The sequence below is a fragment of the Osmerus eperlanus genome, chromosome 18 (assembly GCF_963692335.1).
Source record: "Osmerus eperlanus chromosome 18, fOsmEpe2.1, whole genome shotgun sequence".
NCBI lineage: Eukaryota > Metazoa > Chordata > Actinopteri > Osmeriformes > Osmeridae > Osmerus > Osmerus eperlanus.
In genome coordinates, this window is record NC_085035.1 from 7,743,477 (window position 1) to 7,767,199 (window position 23,723).

At 40.1% G+C, this 23,723-nt stretch overlaps 1 protein-coding gene across 15 annotated transcripts in view; it reads left to right on the plus strand.

The window, feature by feature from the left end:
* The first annotated feature begins 215 nt into the window (after positions 1–215).
* ppip5k2 (diphosphoinositol pentakisphosphate kinase 2) overlaps positions 216–23,723 on the plus strand; it is a 103,278-nt gene continuing 79,770 nt past the window's right edge. For all 15 annotated transcript variants that reach the window (XM_062484399.1, XM_062484401.1, XM_062484402.1 and 12 more), the window contains exon 1: positions 216–360. The gene's annotated coding sequence lies outside the window, so the exon portion shown is untranslated. The remainder of the gene's footprint in view (positions 361–23,723) is intronic.

The window sequence follows — 23,723 nt, forward strand, 5'->3', positions numbered from 1 at the left end:
GGACGCGAATCGAGCTGAATCGAGCTCACAGAAGCTCACAGAATTAACTATTCTGTGAGGGCATGACAGCTCCTGTCTCCTCATTATTAATCCAATTTTACTATCCAATTTACATTCTCAAAGTAGCCCAAATTAAATATCATGTGCAACAGCATCGTCTTCACTTCATCGTCATGTGCAGCCCATCTATTTAGTAGGACATTTCTTTCCCGCCCCTTTTAGTGACGACTCTAGACCAATGACGTTATCAGGTTGCTGGTGTAGATTATTTTATTGCTAGCGAACCCCCCTGCTGTAGGCAAACTGTACAGTTAAGGACCGTTGGGACTAATTGCCTGATCATAAACAGCATACCTGAAGGTTGGTCATACTCATGTGTGCTTATTTGCTAAAATAATCATGTAATGTTTACATTGAAAAGGATATTATCGAGGCTGTTGGTGTCATCCAGCTCTTCCTGGCTAACGACGTTAGCAATGCTACTTGGACTAGCTAGTAGTAGCAGTAGTAAACCTGATAGTTCGGTTTCATGTTTTGAAGTCAGACTCACAAACATGCCCAGGTACTGTACTGTCATGCGACTAACCAGATTTACAGTGAATTTAGTCATATTGAGGGAATTTCCATATCAATATATCAATGTTATATGTGGTACAACTAGTGTATCTTATTACAGAAGGAAGCTTCCGAATGTACAAAAAAATACTACATTAGAGCTACAAAGATTTGTGAAATTCAAGTTTGAAACGTTCGCTAGCCACTAGCATTAGCATGTCTCACGAAATTCACCCAAGACAGTTCTCTTGTCTCCACCTGTGTAAACGAATGTAAAGGAAGACAATTACTTAGTAAGCTAGCTATGATGGTAAACAACTGGACAGAATTAACTGATGCCCAAATACAGAAAAATCCCAGTGACATTTTTATCCTTCCTAAATGTAACTTTTTGACATCAACTAACACCCGAAAGTTCACCTAGAACTAATCTCTCCTCTTTATACTTGTCCTTGAATAGGGACACCCACCCTGTTCCTGAAGCTGGACATACACTCCTTTCCATCATACCCTATTTTTGATTTGTGATATAGGCAACCCTCTACGGACACAATTAAGCTTGAGTTGCCATTGGCTAGTACATTTTGTATTTTACTCGCCAGACTTTTTACATGAAATGCATCAGTGTTTCCTTTAGGATTTTTTTTTGCAGTGGGAGCAGGTCTGTCTGAACAACAACCTCCCCCCCCCCCCCCCACACACACACACACACACACAGCCCCGCCGCCAAATGTTTTACGTATGAAACAGAACTGACACTTCGCTGCAACACAAACAAATATATTTATTCACACACAATGCCGCCATCTTCTTCTCCTCCACTCTCCTCTCTTTCTGCCCTGATGTTACATTGTGCTCTTCTGCTTCACTCTGTAGTTGCACTTCATTCTGGTCTTGTGCTTCACTCTGGTCTCCTCTATCCACCACCTGCACTACTCCTGCCTGTCTGCTTCTGTCACCTGTCTAATATTTCATCAGGCAACCAGTAATACAATTGTAAAATGTTGTAGAAGCCACCACTACTGTTTCCTCCAGAATTAATTTTTAAAGCATTGTGGGCTTCTGAGCGAAAAAAACCTCAATGCAACTTAGCTAGGTAATGTGAATTTAGGCTACCTGGTTATCGTCATCATCAGGCGTCTTCCTTAGAGAAATATTTTAACAAACTCATCTGAAGAATAAGTAATGAATAATAGCGTTATGATTCGGAAAAGAAGTTCACTATATTTCGGAGCAGGTTAATGTAATAGTTTACTGTCTAATAGCTAAGGTAATATTGCACATATTTTCATCCTATTTCCCCTAAAGCAATAAGGTTAGGCTACTTAAAGACACCCCTTCCACTCATAAAGTATGTTCTAAATGGCATAAATGCTGCCAATTAGGGCTGTCAAAGAATATTCTATATTCGAATATATATTCGAATAGTGGTTAAAAACAGAAATTTGAATGTGAAAATTTATATTTGAATGTAAAAAAAAAAAAAACAACTGCGGCAGCAGCGGCGCGTCTGTCTGCTTTGCAGGTGGGCGCGCGCCTCAGCGTCACTGCTGACAGTTGACTTGCGTGGAAGATGGCAGAAAGTGCAGAACCCAGCTTGACCGCAGCAGAGAAAGTGATTGTAACCCCAAAAAATCTAAAGAGTGATGTCTGGAAATATTTCGGATTTTGGTCAGTTGATGGTAAACTTGTTGAGCCTACAGCTAAAGTAGTGTGTAAGCTATGTAAGCTAGAGTTAGCTTACCATTCAACAACTAGCAAGTTTAGGCTACATCTCCATGTTTACCACAGCACAGCTCGCTCGGAGTGTTCAATGTCAGTTCTATACTGTAAAACTTACAATTAATGTTAATTAGGGCTGCAACTAACGATTATTTTAATAATCGATTAATCTATCGATTCTTTTTTCGATTAATTGATGAAACGGATAACAAAAACAAAAAAGCATTAATTTACAACCCTTTATTCAAAAACAGAACTGACAGTGCAAATTCACAGCGCAAAAAATCTTCAGAATGTGCACAAACAGGCACACAAGTTTGATATTAATATTAGTGTGGATGTAATGCTATTTTCCAAGATGAGCAATTAATTTGAGTTTTGTTTAAAACTTTATTGAAAATTGAAAGGTTGTGGAAGTAACCAAGACTTTATTAGAATAATCTGGTGTATATTTAAGATTTTTTGACACAATTTTGAAAAAAGTTAAGATTTGCGAGGATTAAGCTATTTTCAAAGATTTGTGATTTTCTATCATTTTATTTGAAACTTAATTGAAAAAGTAAAGGCTGTGGAAGTATACCAGACATTGTTAAGATACTCTGGTGTCTGTTTGAGGTTTTATATTCCTAAAAATATTATTATATTATTATTATATTATTTCAAAATGGTATGGGTTGTTTTCACCCGGTCCCTAACGTGATGCTGCAAAGTAGCGTCTTCCGAATGTGAGACGAATGTCGAATATGAAACTAACTTCACCTCGGTCAATTAACACACTGTTTCGATGTATTTTTTGTGAAATGCTCCCACACCTAGGATGACTTGGGTCGTACTGATTTCTCTGCCTCCGCCGTTCTGTGTTTCAGAACAACGTTACTCAACAACGTCTCTCCGATGGCCTTTCCTCTACCTCCGCTCCGCGCTCAACTAAACTTTTTTTTAAATACTAAAACATCTCCTCGACATATTGAGTGGCGTAATAATCGCGCGACACAACAAATCGATAATGAAATTCGTTGCCAACGCTTTTAATAATCGATTTAATCGATTCGTTGTTGCAGCCCTAATGTTAATAATATGTTTCAATCACTGAATGAAGCATGCCATATTTGTGACAAGAATCGCGACCTTAAATTACTTGCACAAAACTCTTGATCAGAACTCAGCATTTGTTTATTGTTGTCGTTCATTTTAAACCGCTATGCGCAGAGAGCGTGACGGTGCGGGAGAGAGAGAGAAAGAAAGAGTGCGTGTGTGCGAGCGAGAGGCCAAGGTCTGTGGTCTTGGCCATTAGTTAATTTACTTCTTTTTGTGTAGGTAATATGTTGTTAAATATGTTTAAACATAAATAAATTAGGCCTACCTACAGTATACAAGTATTTGTATCTCGTTGTATTAATTTGTCCTGTTATTGACGTGCCTAATGGGCAACCAGAAATGTGAATATATTCGAATATATGTGTTTTTTAAAGGGAATATTCGAACGTCATTTTTGAGAAATTTTGACAGCCCTACTGCCAATTAATAATTGACGTAACAACTTATTTTAAATGGTCAGTAGCCTAGCCTATCGATTAATGTAGGCCACTCTAAAGCACGTGTACACTGTCTGCTTAATTTGATCTTGACATATAGGCTAAGCATTCTGTAGAAAATAATAACAATAAACCCACTATTAATTACATTATATTAATGCAGTGTAACTACTTCAGCATAATAATGCACCTAAAATACAAACGTGAGCAAGGGCGTTCAGCAATCGCTATCGAATCAACAGCCACGTGCAATTTAGCTAGCAGGTGAAGAATACAAACAACGAATATCACCAGTTAACTTAAAGATGCTGTAAAGCAAATTCCATGATTTGCTTATCAGTACATGATAGACGTGTGAAATGAGTTGCTGAAAGCATGTGCAAAGTGCGAAAACTTTGTTGCACTGAAATGTGGAGTTAGACCGTTGAACAGTTTCTCACCCGTTTTCAGCTCAGGTTTTATATATGCGGGGCAAAACCCAACCTATCTACGTCACAGCCACCTATCTATGTCAGATCACTGCGTGGCTCCTCCTCTCACTTGCCGTAGCGTCCATTATCCGGGTCGTAGGTACTTGAGAGAGGCGGCGCCTTCCACGCAGGGGGTTGTCTGCGTACGCCCCCCCCCAGTATCAAGCAGAGAAGACTGATTTTCTCACGATTTCAAAGCTTAATTTAAAGGCCATATGTCAGGTTTATTTTTCCAACGAATTTGCGCTATTTGGTTGTTGGTAATAAACATTTAAACTTATCCATTGTATTTGATGTTGTTGGGTGTCACAAAACGGAATATAATACAAAAAAGTAGCTACTCTTTGCAATGCTTCTTCTTTGCCCCACAATGTATTGCATGACGTCAAGTTGGGGAGACAACAGACCAAAGCCCGCTTTGAGACCATTGAAATCGATTAGAAATAAACACTAGGCTAGTACCAGAGAATGTCTAATATGGGCTCTGCTGGTTCCATCAAAACGTGGGACATCTAATCGGAAATGTGTTAACAACGTAAGGGAAAATAGTTAATTAGGGATGGTCTTGGGGGGACTTTACAGGTGGGACTGGCAAGTTAGCCCATAGCTAGCCCATAGCTAGCATGATGTTTTCTATTTCTAGATCTAAACTCCTCAAAAAAAGTTCGGAAACGTTATTTCGGTTGATTATTCCTCCCCTCAAACTAAATAAAATAAAATGCCATGTTACTTGCACTGGCCAGCTTGCAAATACTGAGGATATTCTACCGAAGTTGAGTTAGCCAATGTCGTTAGCGATGCTAGCTAATGTTAGTTTGCTAGCTGTATATAACATTTCACTGGGTCTTGCAGCTGTTTGATTGACTGAAATAATTATGAAATGTTATGATCTACTAGCCATATGCCTACTTTAGCAAGTCACAGTATTTCCAAGCCCTAATGGTGTAACTGAGAAGACACAGTAAATAATTCCTCTTTCAAGTAATAAGCCCCCGTTCAAGTGTTGAGCATTAAATTAGCTGCACGGTCTGTAGAGATATTGGGACAAAGCTGCAATACAGTACATAACAGAAAGTGTTTCATTCTGCAGAAATTGTGTAAATGTTTAATGTAACAAATACATTTTTTTATAACACCTTAATTGTGCATGGAAAAGTGAAACGTAAATGTAGGCTACTTGTCCAAAGGACAAGTGCCTCAAAAAGTTCATGTCAGGCCCTGAATGATCACTGTCACTAGATGTAAAGAAAACGTTGACTTTCACTCGGTGCTATTCACTGACAGTAAAAAAAAATAATGTATATGTGCACTGCTAGCTCCACAGATTGTTGCTGTGTTGCTAAATGATAGCAACTCACCAGGACACTTCACTAACTCTCCACTCATTCTCCTCGGACCATCAATTTAATTGGCTTTGACGGCCATCAGGTCTCGGCAATTCCTCATTTGCCCTCATGTCTACTCGGTTCAAAATTATACGGCTGTGGGCTATCATACACATTAGTGTTTTTTGCCATCTCTTCTTCATCCGAGTCAGTCGCCATAGTTCTAGTACTAGGCTGAGGCTACTCTCCTCCACGACTCCCCAACGTGACGTCATCGCCGAATTGCGCTAATATGCTAATGCTAACAACAAAAACTGGTCTTTAACACCATTTGGAGACACCATTTGGAGATATTTTAAATGATATATCTTGAGTGCTTCATGTACCCATTAATAGACAGTAGGGTTTAACCTGCCATATGGCCTTTAACATACTTGTCTGTGTTTTTTTCCATTCGAATTTGGATGGGTAGTTAACAACGCATTCTGCTGTGGTGTGATTAACTTAAAACTCATTTTCAGTTTTACAGCATATTTAATTTAAATTTGCAAGAACTATAGACAAGGGGTCCCCAAACTACGGCCCGCCAACGCATTTGGACTGGCCCTCTGAACAATGGCAGAATTTTTTTTAATTTGTATTTTATTTATTTTACACTGATTAATATGCGTAAGTAAATGTTTTGATTTCAATAGCAATGAATATGAAAAAGGTCATTACAATAGTAATAATGTTATTTTAATAGGCTATATCTCCCTTGATATGTACGGTGCATAACAAAATAATAAACTAATCTAGCATAATAAATACATTTAAAATCATAATAAAATCTCCACAATAATACTGGTAGTCACTCCGGCCCAGGACTGTAATCATAATCCCCCCCAATATTCAAATCTGGTCAAAATGTCCCCCCCAATATATTGATATAAAAATATAAATAAAATATTAATGTGCTACACTACGACAGTCAACCAAATATAATAATACATACATTTTTTTTTTTAGTTCTCAGGGTGGGACCCTCGGACTCAGATTTCGTCCCCCCCAATGTTGACCTCATGGCTACGGCCTTGCTCCAGCCCATGTCATTTTCTGTTACAGACCGACCCGGCCCCACGTTAAAGAAAGGAAAAATTATCTGGCCATCGCTAGGGGTGGAACGGTACAGGCGTCACGGTTCAGTGTATGAAATTACACGTAGAATACACAGTATAAAAATAATTAATGTAATACGGAACTGGCGTGTGCTAAATGACAAAACATATCTGACGCCATCACCCAGGTGTGCCAATCACTGGAACAAGACAAAAAAACTGTCCAACTTCTCCTCCCTACAGTGCTTTAGACAGCCTTTAGACAGCCTTTAGATACACATACAAATAGGGCCCAAAAAATCACTGACGCAATTGGAATTTACATGTCATCTTCAATGCACCCGTATTCACTCGTAGAGGAACCTGGTTTGTTTTGCTTTTCCCTCCGTTGTACCCAGCTCGTACCGAACCGTGATGTATGAACGTAAGTCGCTCTGGATAAGAGTGTCTGCTAAATGTAAATGAACCGCGGTATAAACCGAACCGTGACTTCAGTGTACCATTCCACCCCTAGCCCTTGGAGACAAAAGTTTGGGGACCCCTGCTATAGTCTCTTTTTTCTTCCTCTCCCTTTTCCGCCGAGTGGCGTGGGTGCCCGCTCGCGGTGTGAAGATGTCTGTGCTATTCTCCGACATGCAGTCTAACAATCACTGCTGATAGACAGCCTTTTGTAAAGCCCTATTTCTGATACCCTGGCGGCAGAAATTGCCAAATCAACATAGAGGAAACACTGTGCATGAACATACAACTGAAAAAAAGTACATTATCTGTCTGAATTATTCTTTGTTGCATATGGATTTAATCTACCATTTTTTTAGCAAATGGCTTTCTCTTGTCACTTGACTTCAGCCACCTCTCCACAGCTGATGATGGATCATACTGCTGAAGCTCTTGGCCTTCTGTTGAAATGAAAATCAGTTCTGAAAGGCGTGAGGATGTGAGGCTGCTGCGGACAGAGCGAGACTTTGGCAATAACTAATTGTACGTCTGTTGTCATAGCAGCCAATCATGTTAACTCGCAGTCAAGCGATGGTGCGTCATTTAAATCTGCGCTAAACTTATTATTTGCCTCTAACTCAGTCACAGGCGAGTGAAATCGAACAATTTACTATCCATTGGCCAATTAAAGAGAATTTTTAGTCGCCTAGCTTGAAATTTGGTCGCATATGCGAGTGATTTACTTGCATTGTAGAGGGTTGGATATAGGCCCAATGTAATCCAACCCAAGAAGCATTGTAATAAGGTGATAGCAGTGGTGGGTCCTCCAACCTGATAATATTGTTCCTAATGGTTGCAATCACAGTCCTGCTGGGAAAGACATATGGTGCCAGTGACCATTGCAATAATTATTGCTAATAATGCCAGGAATATTTGTGTGTGTTTATAAGTCCATCTAATGGCAATTCAGTATGCATAAGCCACTTTATCTCAGTATCCGATTGCACTATGTTGACCATTCACACTGCTCATTCTATTCTTATTTTTATATATATTTTATTTTATATTTAAATTGTTGTATTCTTATATTGTTTAGTTCTTAGACATATTTAAACTTTTGTACTTTTACTTAATTTAAGATCTGTATATGTTTAGTGTTTTGCACCTCCCTGCCACGGTAAATTCCGTGTTTGTATTAACATGGCGAATAAACCAAATTCTGATTCTGTATGTTTGTAGAATGGGTTTTTAGGGCAGCGAGTTTCCCAAGATTATCTCGAGAACCGGGCACTCAGCAAAGTTCATATTTTGCAGGTGTCCTTTTTATAGTGTGCAGTGCCGCATTGACGTTGTTTGGATAAGCATTTAGACATTTCCCGAAAAGAATTAGCTGCCAGTTTTTCTCTCTTCGCTCTCTCGGCCATGTTGAGTTGACTGAGCTGCACTAAGATGGCTCTTGCGAAACTGTATGGACATAGCGAGCCAAAAACAGACATCCGACAGAAACAATATTATTTATGGCAGTGCGATACAGAAAATCCAAGACAATATGAAACTATAAGATAACTATAAACCGAAACTATAGCGAGCTGAAAACAGGCATTATGCAGTCAGTGCAATGCAGAAAATCCAAGACAATTTTATTGATGAAATACTGGCTAGCTAACTAAAAAAAAATACAATATTTAAAGTAAATGGTATATTTCAGTAGATATAGCTGGAAGGTTATTAACTACAATTAGTTTGCAGTGCTGACTGCTAGCATAACATTGAATTAGCTGCTTCCTAGGGTTTACTTTATGGATGAAATGAAATGCAGACCTCTTCACCAGCTAACAGAATGGCAATATAATGTATGTATACCGTATTTATTCGATTAAACGCTGCAGCGTTTATTACACAATGTAAATTTTTTGTACAGTGTTTATTCGAGGGCGGCGTTTATAAGAAATACGGTATTCTAGGCTCGCTGCACTAGCATGCTAACATGTCTTTAGACAAGCTTGTGTAGCGGGGTTTGCACGGTTAAGATTAACAATACTTAATTTATAATAAAGTATCTAGTTCTTGGGGGCACCACCTCTTATTTGTTTAAGGGACAGAGGAAACCTTATTTAACCTTATTGAATAATAGCCTTCATAATACAAACCCTCCAGGAATTCGCGATGTTGCGATCGCACCAATTCACGCGAATTCAACAATTCCCCGCGAATTCAGCGTGACGTTGCAATTTTAACCAATCACCGCAATTGTCTCGCAACTTTGACCAATCATCGTCGTCTCCCACAACTCTCTCCAGTAGGGGTTAAATCCAGTGTTGCGCCTGAACGTGTTCATTGAACGAAAGTTCATGAACTCGTTGATAATTTGGGTGAACGTACTGTATTACTGCCTGATGAACGATACTGTGAACGCATTCATTCTGGTGTCTGTGAACTCTTTCACTCTTTTTCATTTCGTTCAATAAGGTGCCAGATTTCTAGAGACTTCCAGGCGAAAAACACACCGTTAACAGTCCTGTATCCAGGGTTGCCCAACCAGTCAATTGCTGCGTGTGCTTTCTTCTACTGTCTATGCCTGGCAAGCGTGAGAGCGCCGAGTTGCGTAGAGGCCGAGAGCGGTATTGCAGACAGATAGAGATTTCAATCTTTTTTGTTAAAAAAAGGGAGATTCCACCCTTCAATGCATGCGAATCCTGCGTCCTGGTTGGATAAGGATTAAAAATGGGATATGATGAAAATTGGCATGTTGGTAAGGTTATTTAGGGGACCATTTCTCAATGGTTTTATTCTTTGATGAATGTTTGTTAAATACTTAATTTTCAACCAATAACTCAATTAAAATTACAAAGAGGGAAATTCGCAACTTTTTATCGCAACTTTTACTTGCTCCCGCAATTTCATCGCAACAAACACCTAAAAAACCCCGCAACTTTCATCGCAACTTTTTGGAAAAGCTCCCGCGAAATCAGGAATTTTTGCCCGCAACTATCACAAAAAAGGCCCGCAAAATCCTGGGGGGACTGATAATAATCAGTCTAATCTTAATTAAGTAGTGAATTCTATGAAATAGGGCAGATCAGATAACATGAGAGATACGCGAGTATTATACACAATGATTTATTTAGTAAAATGTAATTATAATGAACAAATACCAGAGTTATGGGTTAGTTTGGCTACAGTAGTACAGTAGGCCCAGATTCTAATGAGAGCGAGCTACACAATGGCTGTGTAGAGCGCGTGTGAAGGGGGAAGTGAGAGAGAGTGAGAGAGAGGTAGAGAGGAAGAGGTAGGCCTCTATAGTAACAAATGACGATCAAAGGCAACTGACCTAACGATGGTTAAGTTAAATCATTTGTAAAATACAATCAAACATCAACAATTAAATCACAACATGCCAATATGTCACAAGTAAGAAATATTGCAAATCGCAGTTACTTTTGTAGGTTTGAAGAAAGGAGTCAATGGTTCGTTATGTCCAACGAATAGAAAGCGGAATATCTCGTCAAAGTTCTGGGCGCTCAGTGAATTCGCAAGTTAAGAGAAAAGTAAGAAATTACGCGTTTCACTTCAGTTATTCCTACGAACAAGCGGGGGTGATTGTATGTTGGGGTTTTTTATACTCCCCAAGGAAAGAGGGGTATCCTTGTAAAGGTGAATTCCTGATTGGTCAGTTACTCCCCACCTGGGCGTCATCCTGAGATCTGCCTAGAGGTGTGAAGTGGCTGCTAGCTTTGACTTCCGTTATTTCAAATGTCCATGGAATGCTTAAACTTCAGAATATAACAATACAACATTCATAAATGTTTTTTTTAGTATGACACAATTATTTTGATATCAAGATTGACTGACTTAACTATACCTGAAGGGAATTTATAATCAAACATCACCTGTTTCGCCCGCGAGACAAAAATGCTGCCTCCCCCTTCCTCAGTTACGACGCACTAAATTCTAACAAATATATTTTTTAGACGCTACACATGTTATACATCGTTGGAAAGCTACGATTCTTGTGCTTCCATTGAAATAAACCAATTCAAGATCAAGTCGCAATAGCAAGCAAAGTCAACGTCTTTTTCCGGTGAACATTCCTTCAACAATGCCAAAGAAAAAAGTTGTACTCACCCTAAGTTGTTCAAATAGGTCCAGGTGTGCAAATCATGCCATCAAAACTTGATCTGCGTAAGTCCCAAGGGTTCAAAGTATCTAACCATGTAAAGTAATTCGTCCAAATACAATGTTTTACGTTCATGAATAGCCATTATCCTTTGTTTCATTATGCAAGTTAGCCGACGGAAGAAACAACTTGTTCACATAAGTGTTATTTTCTCCGGTTTATCAACGGAGTATTTACAAAATGAAGGTCTTAAAATGTCCGTTGAACCCTCCCCTTTTGATTGACACCTTGTTCGACCCAATAGGAGCTTCCATGCCCCGTTGACAGCCCTCTAAAGCCAACTAGGTCTGTGCGTCCTGCCCCCCCCCCCGCCCCCCCCCCCCCACACTCGTTCTAAACAAATTTCTCGAACTGGCTTCGACTGGCTCTGAAATTAGCTCGTTAGCCTTGTAGCTGACAGCTAGCTGAAAATGCCAATACCTCATTTGTATGCGTCTGTGGAGCCTTCAAAATAACAGTCAATTGCGCAATATGGTTGACAGAATCAGTGTTCTTTGTGCGCCAATCCTTGGAATCAGATAAAGCACTCCAATGTGTTCATGCGTCAGTTTTTGTGTTTCAGTATTACTAATTAGGGATTTAGCTATTATATGATATTTCTAAGTACCAGAGATGGGCCAGAGATAACAATTATGAAAAATAATACCTTTTTATTTGACCTTGACCTTGGTTACAAAGGGTCATTTTGGAGTCTCCAAAAGACCCTTTTAGAAAATTCCTGGATGTACTCTTATAAAAACATGTGTCAAATATGAATATATTGTGGTATTATGTTTGACTTTTGATTTGAATTGGGTAAGGCTTCAACCTGTGGTCCAATTTAGTCTTCCAGATAATACCTACCACCTCTAGGCCTATTCAGGCCTCTGTTTTCAAAACAAAATCTAGGCGGAAATAGAAATGTTCACTTTCCTTGTGTTCAAGCTTCTATTACTCAACACTAGAAGGACTGACAGGGGTCCTGACAACAGGGGACATAACTTCAGAGTGTCAGCTTTCAAAAGAGATCATTTACATGCATGTACTCCAAATGGTTCAAGAACAGCTTCCAATTTACTTTGGGTATGCTGTTTAGGCGTTTTCAGGCAAATTTAACAGGAACATGAAAAGGTTAAGTAGCCTAACTTTATTTCTTTAGGGGAAGTAGGACAAAAATATGTGCAATATTACATTAGCTATTAGACTATTACATTAACCTGCTGGGGGGGGGGGGGGGGGGGGGGCGGACAGACCTGCCCCCACTGCAAAAAAAAAATCCTAGAGGAAACACTGCCTCTAGGTTTAAAACAAATTCAGATTTGATTGGAACTCTCTTTTATACATTTATAGTTGGATTTGACATTGAACAGGCATTTATTTAACATTCATTTAGCAAGTTGTTTAATGAAACCTTACAGTCATAAAGTATGTTCGAAATGGCATAAATGCTGCCAATTAATAATTGACGTAACTTATTGTAAATGGTCAGTAGCCTAGCTTATCGATTATGGGGCCACTCGGAAGCATGTACGCTGTCTGCTTCATTTGATCTTGATAGGCTAAGCATTCTGTAGCTAATAATAACAATATACCCACTATTTATTAATTAAAACTACTTCAGCATAATAATACACCTAAAATACAAACGTGAGCAAGGGCAGCAATCGCTATCGAATCGACATGTGCAATTTCGCTAGCAGGGGAAGAATAGCCTACAAACAACAAAAATCACCATGTAACTTAATTTAAATTAGCAAGAACTATAGACTAATACAATAACAGCCTTAAATTAACTGACAACATAAGTTATACGACTTAGCTCTACAGTTCTCAAGGACGCACACACACAATCTCAACTGCGCTGTGAAGCTCATGTCCGTGCAATCCTCCGATAGACTTTCTAACAATCACTGCTGATAGACCGCTTAAAATTTTGTACAGCCCTATTTCTGATACCGTGGCGGCAGAAATTTAGCCGTGGCGGGCCGCCGCGGAAAAATCAACATAGCGGAAACACTGAGAGGTTTAAAAGGCTACCTTTGCCTAAACTGACATGCATCAACTCAGAGAACTGAGTTTCAACATCCATTTACACATTTAGTCTCTATTTGTTACTTTACTCTTAAGGCATGTTTAACTTAATGTCTGCAACTCTCTGTCACCAACTGTCTCTGGAGTGGGGGGTGGGGGCTTCACAGGGTGTCTACAGGTATAAACAAGTTAAATGTAAGACTTTTTAAGACCTTTTAATACCACTTCCAAATGAAATTAAAGACCAAACTTACGATGGAAATACAAATCAAAAGTGGAAATATACAGTAATCTTTCCAAGTAAACACTGATGTCTGTTCAATATGAACAGTATGGTAAAATGACAATAATCGGTTGAGTTTAAGAACATTGACTAAATGTGTGTAATGCGAAAGGATAACACAAAAATGTAATTGCTGTCCTAAATTATATTTATTATTACACTATGGTGGAAATGGTGGAGCAGAAACTAGCAATTCCATGAATTCCATGGAAACAAAGGCAAATGTGTGAGATGTACTGATGTGGAGCACAAATCATCCAAGAAGCAGTACTTTCTCTTGAGTGGTTTTTATTCAGATGAATAATCATTGGATTCAGGTCAAAAGTCTATCACTTGAACTGGTTTCATCACTTAAGACACTCAAAGTCAGCAGCTTGGCATACTGGGACATGGAAAGGATTAAACATTCAGACTTTCATCAAAGTAAAAAAAATGCTGGCTTGTCCTTTTTAATCAATGTCCTCAAAAAAGCAGGCTGCAGAGCTACTGTGTCTGTGGGGTCTCTGGAGGGCTGGCAGGCAGGGGCAAGCAGGGCCTGCAGGCAGGCAGGCAGGCAGGGCAGGCCAGCTGGATGAAGCTGTCCTGGGGTCAGGGCTGAAGAGAAGCTGTCCAGCTAGAGAGGGGTAGTCCAGCAAGGGGTCTGTGTTGATCTCAGCATCCTCTGTTGCATCCTTTGTTACGCTGAGCATCCTCTGTTGAACTCTGTTGAGCAGGCCTCTGCATGACCCTCCAGACCTGTCAAAGTGAAGAAAGGGTCCATGTCAGTTGAGAAAAAGGAAGCTTTTCCCATCTACACTTGATACAGACTTCAGTTTTGACTGTGAAATGCAGTGGCATTACTTGAACTTGAATTCAAATGTGTTGACCTGATGGAGACCCATGCAAAGTCACTCAAAACACGGATTCGATTCCAGGCTCTGGCAAGAGTATTTAGCTCTAAACTGGTCAATATATACACATCTGACAAAAGACTGGCAAAGAGATTGGCAAAACTAGCCTGGCTAACGTAGGTCGCTTTCTCAGGGCATATGACGAATGAAACAGGCTCGCCTTGAAAAATCAGATATACTGGCTATCTTTAGCAGGCCCTTGTCTACAAAAAGCAGTCCTCCCTGACGTTTTTGGAGTAGAATTGAGTGAAATACAAAATTGTTTACACACTGCCAGTGGGCGAGCTTAGTCTGACTCTGAGGCTAACGTCAACAATGTACCCCCGGGACGCAGTATCACTCCAATTGCAAGTCCACAAAACACAAAAATAATCGGAGCATCTGGCTAAAAGCACAATTCCCACATCTCCTAAAGGCTTCCCTCCTCGACCTTTTTCGTGTAGACCTAACTGTAAAATGGTGAACTTATGAACATGATGCGACCAAAACATGGCTGCCGCCTAAGCCTATGCGGTCTCCCTGGCGCATAGGCTTATTACAAAGACTTTCACGCCCCAAATAAAATTCTGAGCCGACCGGTCTGTGGGGAATTGCTTTTCCTCCTAAAGGCTGCCCTCCTCTACCTTTTTGATGAACAATTCACAGAGATGCAAAATGATTCACTCATTAAAAACACAGAGGAAAAAAGCTAGAGCTGGCTACTTTTCGAGTTCGGTTTTCCGTCACTTCAGACTCACGATTCAAAGGTCTAAAAGTGCTAAAACCTTCACCATAATTCAAGAGTAGTGTACTTTCACAAACCCAATCATTAATTCTAGCTTAAAATGTGTAAAAATAGGACTTACCGAAAGTGGCTGTTCGTTACGGCGAGCTGCGATTGGAAGCTAAATGAAACAGGGGCTAAAAACCGAGGGTGGGGGCTTGGTCAGCACACAATTTCAAGAAAGCATGTGTGTGTGTCAAGGGAAGGCTGAGTGTGTGAGAATTTGGAGCACGCGCGGGGAGGAGCAGAGGGAGACATTACATTGGAAATTTCGTTAGCAATTAGCCAAGCATGCATGTTTCAAATATTCACAAAAAATCGACTTTTCATCTCACAGTCAACTTTTTCTCAGATTTGTGTACTCAACATTCTCAAGAGTCTTCATATGAACTAGTGATTGAATCAGAGTATCAGTTTTTGGCCGGCGGATGTGTAAAGCATTATTTTAGCATTAGCAATAAATTCAATTTGCTTTATATCAATCATTTTTAGAGGTATGAAGTTGCCTTTGCACATGGTAACATGTTGTAGTGTCTTCCACGTGACATACCAAGTTTGGTGTTGATATCTCAAAGATTTGCTGAGATTTGACCAAACGTCCTGTTTGGTTGCTTTGTTGCAGATTTTGATTGGCTCTACCGGACAAACGGTTTTGAAAATCAGAAATCCCTACGATAACTTTTGTGAGGCTCAGTCTGGATATCATCTATGGCAATTTTGTACAGAAAAATCCAATATAGCGGCCGTTATAGCTTCTTGAGGCTTTTTTATTCCTCATGAGAAATAAGGCATATGTAGTGAATTTCAGAATTTTGGGACTTATGGCCTGCAAATGGCATCAATTTGAAAATTGACATATTGGGGCGTGGCCTGTAGCGCCACCTATTGTCTCACATGGCCCATGTTTGGTATGGTAGTTACTAATGGTCTGCAGTTTCAACATGCCAAATTTCACAACTTTTTACGGTACTGGTCTAGGGGCTGCCATTGACTCCCATGGGTAAAAAATAATAATAATAATAATACCACCAATAACAATAGGGTTCTCCTACCGGAGGAACCCTAATAAGAAAAGGTAGAAACACTTAAGTGGCTTCGCCGCTTCGCGGCTTGGCCACCAACTAGAGGGTACAATTTCTGGGGAAATTGTAGGGTGTGCTTGCTTGCGTCGGTTGGACAGGGGTCCGTTTTTTAATGACATTTTTACAACTGATATTTCTGTATTTTATATAAAAATGCATACTTATTATTTATAAAGATGACATAGATTTAAAAGCATTTTTTTTTGCTGCTCATTTACAACTGAAAATACGAGTGAAGTGTAGAATGAAATGGATGTCTTCTCATTTCCCCTGCAAGAGGCAGCCTCATCGTTGAATCAAAACGAATAAATTTGGCAGACCGGTGTACAAATTGACCTAATCTCTATGACTTAAAAGTTTTTCCCTTCTCGTGATATTTTCATGCATTTAGCCTACTCATTGCATTCATTCATTAATAAAGAACCCCCTTTGAAGATTATTCTACGACGTTACCGGCAGTAGAAGATGGAATCGCGATTCAAACAGTACCATCTGCTAACTGAAAATATGCCCCCAAAAACGTAAATAAGCTTGACATTTATTTAGTGGAAAATCGCTCATTCATAAAAAGCTCACTGGTAGCGATCATTGTCAGTAACAACGCAAAATGCGATATAGCCCTGTGTGTAGAAGCTGCCCCGTAAATTCTGCTACTACAGTACAGTACTAGACTACTGCTGTGTTCGTCTTGGTAGCGATTGCGTTGGTTGAATTCGATTCAACGTTCCGTTGTACGGTTTAGGCTGAAATTAATTATTTTCATGAACAGATTGACAAAGTTTAGGCTGTGGCAATGAAGTTCAGGTTAGTAGACAGATAGTTTCACCTATTGAATGCAACGGAACGTAAATAAAAATACAAGCAACTCAATCGATACCAAGACGAAACTTTTGACACCTAGGTTGTAGGCCAAATATTGACAAAGATTTAGGGGGGCATAAATAAATAATAATAAATATATATGTGAGAGAACAAAGGTTGTGCTCTCGCCGAAGGCTTGAGCACACCCAATAATAAAACTAACAATAACAATAGGTTTCTTCCTTACGGAGGAATCCTAAATATAGCTGCAAGCAGCAATGGCGGATTCCTCCAAAACATTGCGAACCATTGAAAAATGTATATTCTTCACAAATTGTCACTATTGCCTGTACCGGACAAACGGTTTCGAAAATCAAAAAAACATGTGATGGCTTTTGTGAGGCTTGGTCTGAAGATAATCTTTGCTGAATTTGGTGAAGATTGGACAACATGTGTAGGAGGAGTAGAGAAAAAAAACGTTTTTCAATTCATTCAAAATGGCGGCCGCATCAATTCGGCTATTATCACAAATTATTATGAGTCACACACGGGATGTCCCAAGATATCATGAGACAAAGGAATCACTTAATAAACGCAAACAAATCAATAGTTATTGGCCAAAACACATTTTTCGGCTTCAGGGTCTATGGTGAGCCTACCCATTCCAGAAAGCCTTGTATCTTTTTGCATCAGGGCCTGGCCTGTAGCGTCAACTATGGGTGATATTGGGCCATTTGTGGCGTGGTAGTTACTCTTGGCCTATACTATCAATGTTTTAGGGTTTTGAGAACTTTTTACCATTGCATAAAAAATCGGAAATGTAATACCATCAAGATCCACATGGGCCTTTGCTAAAGACCAAGCAATGAGTGGGGGCTTGGTCAGCCCACACTCTCCTGAAATGTTGTGTTTGCGTCTCGCCAAGCTTGCACGTGTGTCAAGGGAAAGGCATTTTTGAAAATCAGTCATACGGTTCAAAAGTTGCGTGTGTAAACACCAACTTTGACCCATTGGTGGCGCTAGAGTGGTCTAATGGGATACATGAAACTTGGTGTAGGTATAGAAGGAACTGTCCTTAATGAGTGTGCCAAATTTCACAAAAAGTTATCGAAGGGTTCTAGGGGCTGCCATTGACTCCCATGGAACTAGAATAATAATAATAATAAATATAGCTGCAAGCAGCGATGCGGGTTCCTCCGCAAAATGGCAAAATATTATAAACATGTACACTGCAGAAGATCGAGAGTTGGACAACAAGGGAGCAAAACTACTTCATGTTTGGCCAACAACCGGGCTGAATGGGGATTTGAACTCATGAGCATAAGGTTACAAGTCAGTCTCTCTATCCTCTCTGCTACACACCAACTGTTGAGATTGTAAGAATAGAAAGGGCAGAGTATTAGCTTTGGTCAGCTTTTGGACAAAGGTTAAGAAACGGTTGACATTTCAAGGTGAAATTGCATGAAATTGTGCATCGTATTTCAGAATGATGTCATCCTGTTGAACTAAACAGATAATCAAAATTATGACAGGCCAAAAGACTATGGCTGGATTCCAACCTACAACCTTATACTTTACAGGTCACCATCCCAGCCCTATTCTCAGTGTTGAATATTGTCATGTTCAGTTACTGTATAAAAAAGTAAGCTGTTTCTCCTGTGGTAAGTGTTGTTAGATTCAGCCTAAGTTGAAACTGCTTGTACATTTCCTATAAAAACGGGATGACTGGGTTGCTGCTGTAAAGAATAACTTTCTCATCGTTTTTTTTAACAGGTTGTTTGGAGTGCCATAACTTGTCATGGAAGGGAATTTTAAATCATGCCTAGCATCAGTGGGAATGTGTCCTGGCTTAGGTTACTGAAATGAATTTGTGCAACAGGCAAGGGATCCACCTGAACAATCAATTGACTTCATTAGAGAAAACCATTAGAGTTATCTCTACCATGCGTAGACTACAAGTAGCTAGCTACTGTGGTGAACCTGGCTTGTTTTGCAGTGGTTTACACAGTCTCGCTAAACAGATGATCAGAGTGTTGTGATGGGCTCAAATAAACACGCATTGCTATGTTTTTACAACCGGAGGATTGATCGGAAGACTAGAAACCGTTTTGCCAGAATAAAAAATTAAAAACTATGCTTCTGACTGGTTTTGAACCTACAACCATTTGCTTACCAGCCAATTGAGCCATTCCCAGACATGGATTACACAAAACTGGATAATAAAAAAAGCAGTTTCTCCAATGGCGAGCATTGTCAGATTTGGTCGAAGTTCAAACATCTGTAATTCAGTCATATTTCGACATATCAAAGTGAAACTTTGCATGTTACTTCAGGGGCATCTCACCTTAAAGCCTATTAAGTTTGAACCATCCTTCAAAATTACATTTGATTTAGTGACACAAACATATTGAGGCAATGTGTACATTTACATAAATACACCCATTTCAGCCATTTTGTACTTGATTCAATTGCCTTAAGTAACGTTTTTAAATACGTCAATGATACATATCTGTACCAAATTTCAAGTCAATTTCACCTTTGGTTTAAGAGAAGAGGAATTTTGAAGGTTTTCCAAATTATCACAGTACAGGAAAATCCATCATGGCGGACCTTATGGGTCCTTGAGGCTTTTTTGTTCCTCATGAAAAATGAGGCATGCACACCAAGTTTCAGAAGAATTGGAGCAATGGGGTGGAAATGCCATCACTTTGAAAATCGGACTTTTGGGCGTGGCCTGTGGCGCCCCCTATGGTCCGATGTGGCCCATATTTGGTGTGGGGGTACCCACTTGAAAATTTATGACTAGGGACTTTTTGAGATATTGGGGCGCAAGGAGAAGAAAAATAATAAGAATAATAAGAATACCAACAATAACAATAGGTTCCCTCCTACCGGAGGAACCTAAATATAGCTGCAAGCAGCAATGGCGGATTCCTCCAAAACATTGCGAACCATTGAAAAATGTATATTCTTCACAAATTGTCACTGTATAGAAACATCCATGCTGTAGACTTACCAATGGGATACCAAATCTGAAATGCAATACCATCAAGATCCACAAGGGCTTTTATTTCAAGCCAAGGAGTGAAGGGAGGGGGCTTGGTGAGCCTACCCATTCCAGAAAGCCTTGTATCTCAATAGTATGAACCTGCAGAGCCGGAGACCCGGAGAGCTGCAGTTTCAGGACCGCAGTTTCAGGACCGCAGTTCTAGGACCCTCGTTTTATCTGACAGCGCCACGTAGCGAATTGGATGACGAAATATACTATTGAGTACGTGTCACTAGATCACAACAAGATAGGCTATTTGAATGGTTTGAGAGAGGCAAGAAACAAGGAAAACCGGGAAATTTGATTATTCAGATATGGATATATTTAATATATATATACAATAATAAACAATAACAATCGCAGTATCACACCCCTCCACCAAATACACCTGCATCGCTCCATCCAACTCTTCATAATTCCCTCCACCCCATCAACCAGCAACATTTTTAAGGATTTCTAGATTTTCGCGACCACCAAAATACCAAAAAGAGTGCGACCAAAGCAGTATTCTCCACAAACAGTAATTTCTGTCTTCAACTTGGTTGTTAACAGTTGTATGTTTGGCAATCAGTGTAGCTCATAGGTAAAAGTAACTAATGTGAATCACGTGTGGTTATGTATAAAACCACTCCGGTGTCGTGAAATTATTTCGACAGCAAAGTTGAAGTTAGCTAGCTAACGTTAACTTTATTGTCCAATTCAAGACACCAGAATTGTTTTATACATAACCACACATGATTCAAATTAGCTACTTACACTCTGATTCTCGTCCATCTTGTCATGAAACAAGCTACATCACTTCCTCTCATAGAGTTAATAGGTGCGTTCGACATGGACTGCGGCTGCATGAAACGACCGGCGAGAGTAGCCGCTTGCAGTTGGGGAGGAGTTGAAAACGGCTCTGTAAAGTCGGACATTCCAGCTTCTCGTGGTTTGCTGCATTGAGGTCAGTCATGGCCGATCAAGCGCTGTTTGCTTACTTTATTTATAATTAAACTTAGTCTTTCCTTTAGTGAAGAGGCGGACTAAAACCCTTAATTCAACACATTTTTTATTCAATTAAACAGTTTGGTCTGGATTTGAGCGTTGGCAAAACTGAAGGTGTCAGAATAATTACAAAACACACGTCAAAGTTGTAGTGTGTGAGTCTGGCCAATCATGAAATAGCTGTGTCATCATTAGAACCCGTGCAGTTGCTCTTGAGAAAATGCGCTCGGCTACACAGCCGGCAGTTCTCGAATCGATCTCACGGTACTTTGATGGCTACGTCACAGTGACCTAGCCTCGGCGCCGTCTCAAGTCGGACAAAAAGTCTAACCAGAATTCACTGTTTCAAGTCAGCCGCCTGCAGCCGGCTGCAGCGCTGCATGAAGTCAGTTCATGTCGAACACACCTAATATTACTAGAGGAAGCAACTTTTGTCTTCCAAGATGGCGTCCCCATTCATTTCTATGAAAAGTGCTCAGTGGCGCAGTGAGGCAAGCGAGAGCACGAAACTGGACCGCGCCATCTTTCCACTTCCGACTCTTCCGGTCTAGCTTTAAACAGTGGCTCTTTTTTTTCCCTAGCTCCGAGACCTCGTGCACGCTTGCAACTAGCTGTACACGTCATACTTTGCAACAACCAGTCGCGAGCATAGATGTATATGGTTGCGAGCGTGAGCTAAGGCATTGCAGTGGCAGAATGGGGTACAAGTCCGATAAGAATCAGAGACATGATGCAAACTTTACGGAAATGTATGCTGTCACTGTATAGCAGGGTTTTTCCTGGGTCAAAATGGGTCTTCGGTGCTCCCCCCCCCAAAAAAGGGTATATATATATTCTTTTTTTTCTTCTTTCTAATCAATGTATTTATTCCCAGGTGTTTTGCATCCCCCCCCTGCCGAAACAACACCTATATTTCTGAACAGGTTAATGTAATAGTCTAATGTAAGAATTAGGTTAAGAATACCAATGGAGGCTGCGTTGGAAATCGTAAATCAAACTTTTGTCAGCATTTTGAGTGGAAATTTCATTTGCATTTGTACAGGTGTATTCGTGTACGTCGGGCTGGCCCTCGCAGCGGAACGACAGTTTACTGGCCGCTCTGTCCATTCGCGCACCTCACAGTTGCGTATTGATCAGACAAGAAGACACGCTTATCAACTCAATTACTATTTATCAAAACAGAACGAGGGTTCGGCTGTAGCCTACTTGAAACATACTATTGGGAACATATTCGCTGACATGCATTGCACGCGTGATGAACACAGCTTTGTTTTTTGTTTTTCATCGCAGACTTTTTTTTGCCTTTGGCGCTCGGGATTTGTCATTGGCGCTCGGGAAAACGGCTTTGGCGCGTGGCAAAATTTTCTCTATGCAGGAAAAACCCTGTATAGTATTCCTTTCACTTGGTTTTTAGAAATAGGCTATAGGGCTAAATATAGGGCTATTCTAGATGGAACTCATCACATATGTTGTTTTTTTTCTTTGTGATATGAGTACGATTTCCAACGCATTGTATCGGATTAAATAAACTGTTAACATAAACACTTAGCTCCGTCGTTGTTCTCGCCAGGCAAAGAAAGCTTAATAGTTATTTTTGTAACAGAAATCTTCCATAATGCAGACTTACCATAGCTTACTGTCAACTTTATATTCAAACGAAATGCCACGAAATTCACACTTCCTTCAATTTAACATCAGTGTACAAATGTGGCCTGTGTTTTATATGTTCAACCTACAAAATCAAACGCCTATTAATGGATATAACGTGATCTAACAAGACTTGGTAATAATGTAATAAATAAAAGCTTGAGAAGTGTCTAAAATATACTTTATTGAACATTTGACTTTGAAAGGGGCATATTAACAGAACTATATACAAGACATTTCCATCAGATATAAGTGGGGGTGAAACATAGTCACTGAAGACCTTCATTGTCCCACAAAAGCAGTCTGGCTTGATGACACGATAAAAAAAAAGAATAGCCTAATGGGTGTTCACAAAAAGTTATCGAAGGGGTTTAGGGGTGCTCAGCCCCCAATGACAATGTGACATGAATACAATGCCTTGCAAAAGTGCAAAACCCCCTTGCTAATAACAGGCATGCAAACATGTCAAGAGTGAAAAAGGTGAGAAGGACACGGCGAACCCCCGACCCTCTAGGGGGGTCCGGGGGCATGGTCCCTCGGAAGAAAATGTATTACATTTTAAAGTTAAACGCATGAATCTGGTGCACTTTGAGAGCAAAATTAAGAGGCTAGATCTATGTAGAATCTGTGCTCTTGTAAACATTTAGTCATTTTTAGCAGACGCTCTTATCCAGAGCGACTTACAGTAAGTACAGGGACATTCTCCCCGAGGCAAGTAGGGTGAAGTGCCTTGCCCAAGGACACAACGTCATTCGGCACAGCCGGGAATCGAACTGGCAACCTTCAGATTACTTGCCCGACTCCCTCACCGCTCAGCCACCTGACTCCCCCTAAACAATGTCATGTTCTTTTAACTCCAGGGGAGACGCGCTTGATTCCTGCCGGTTCCATA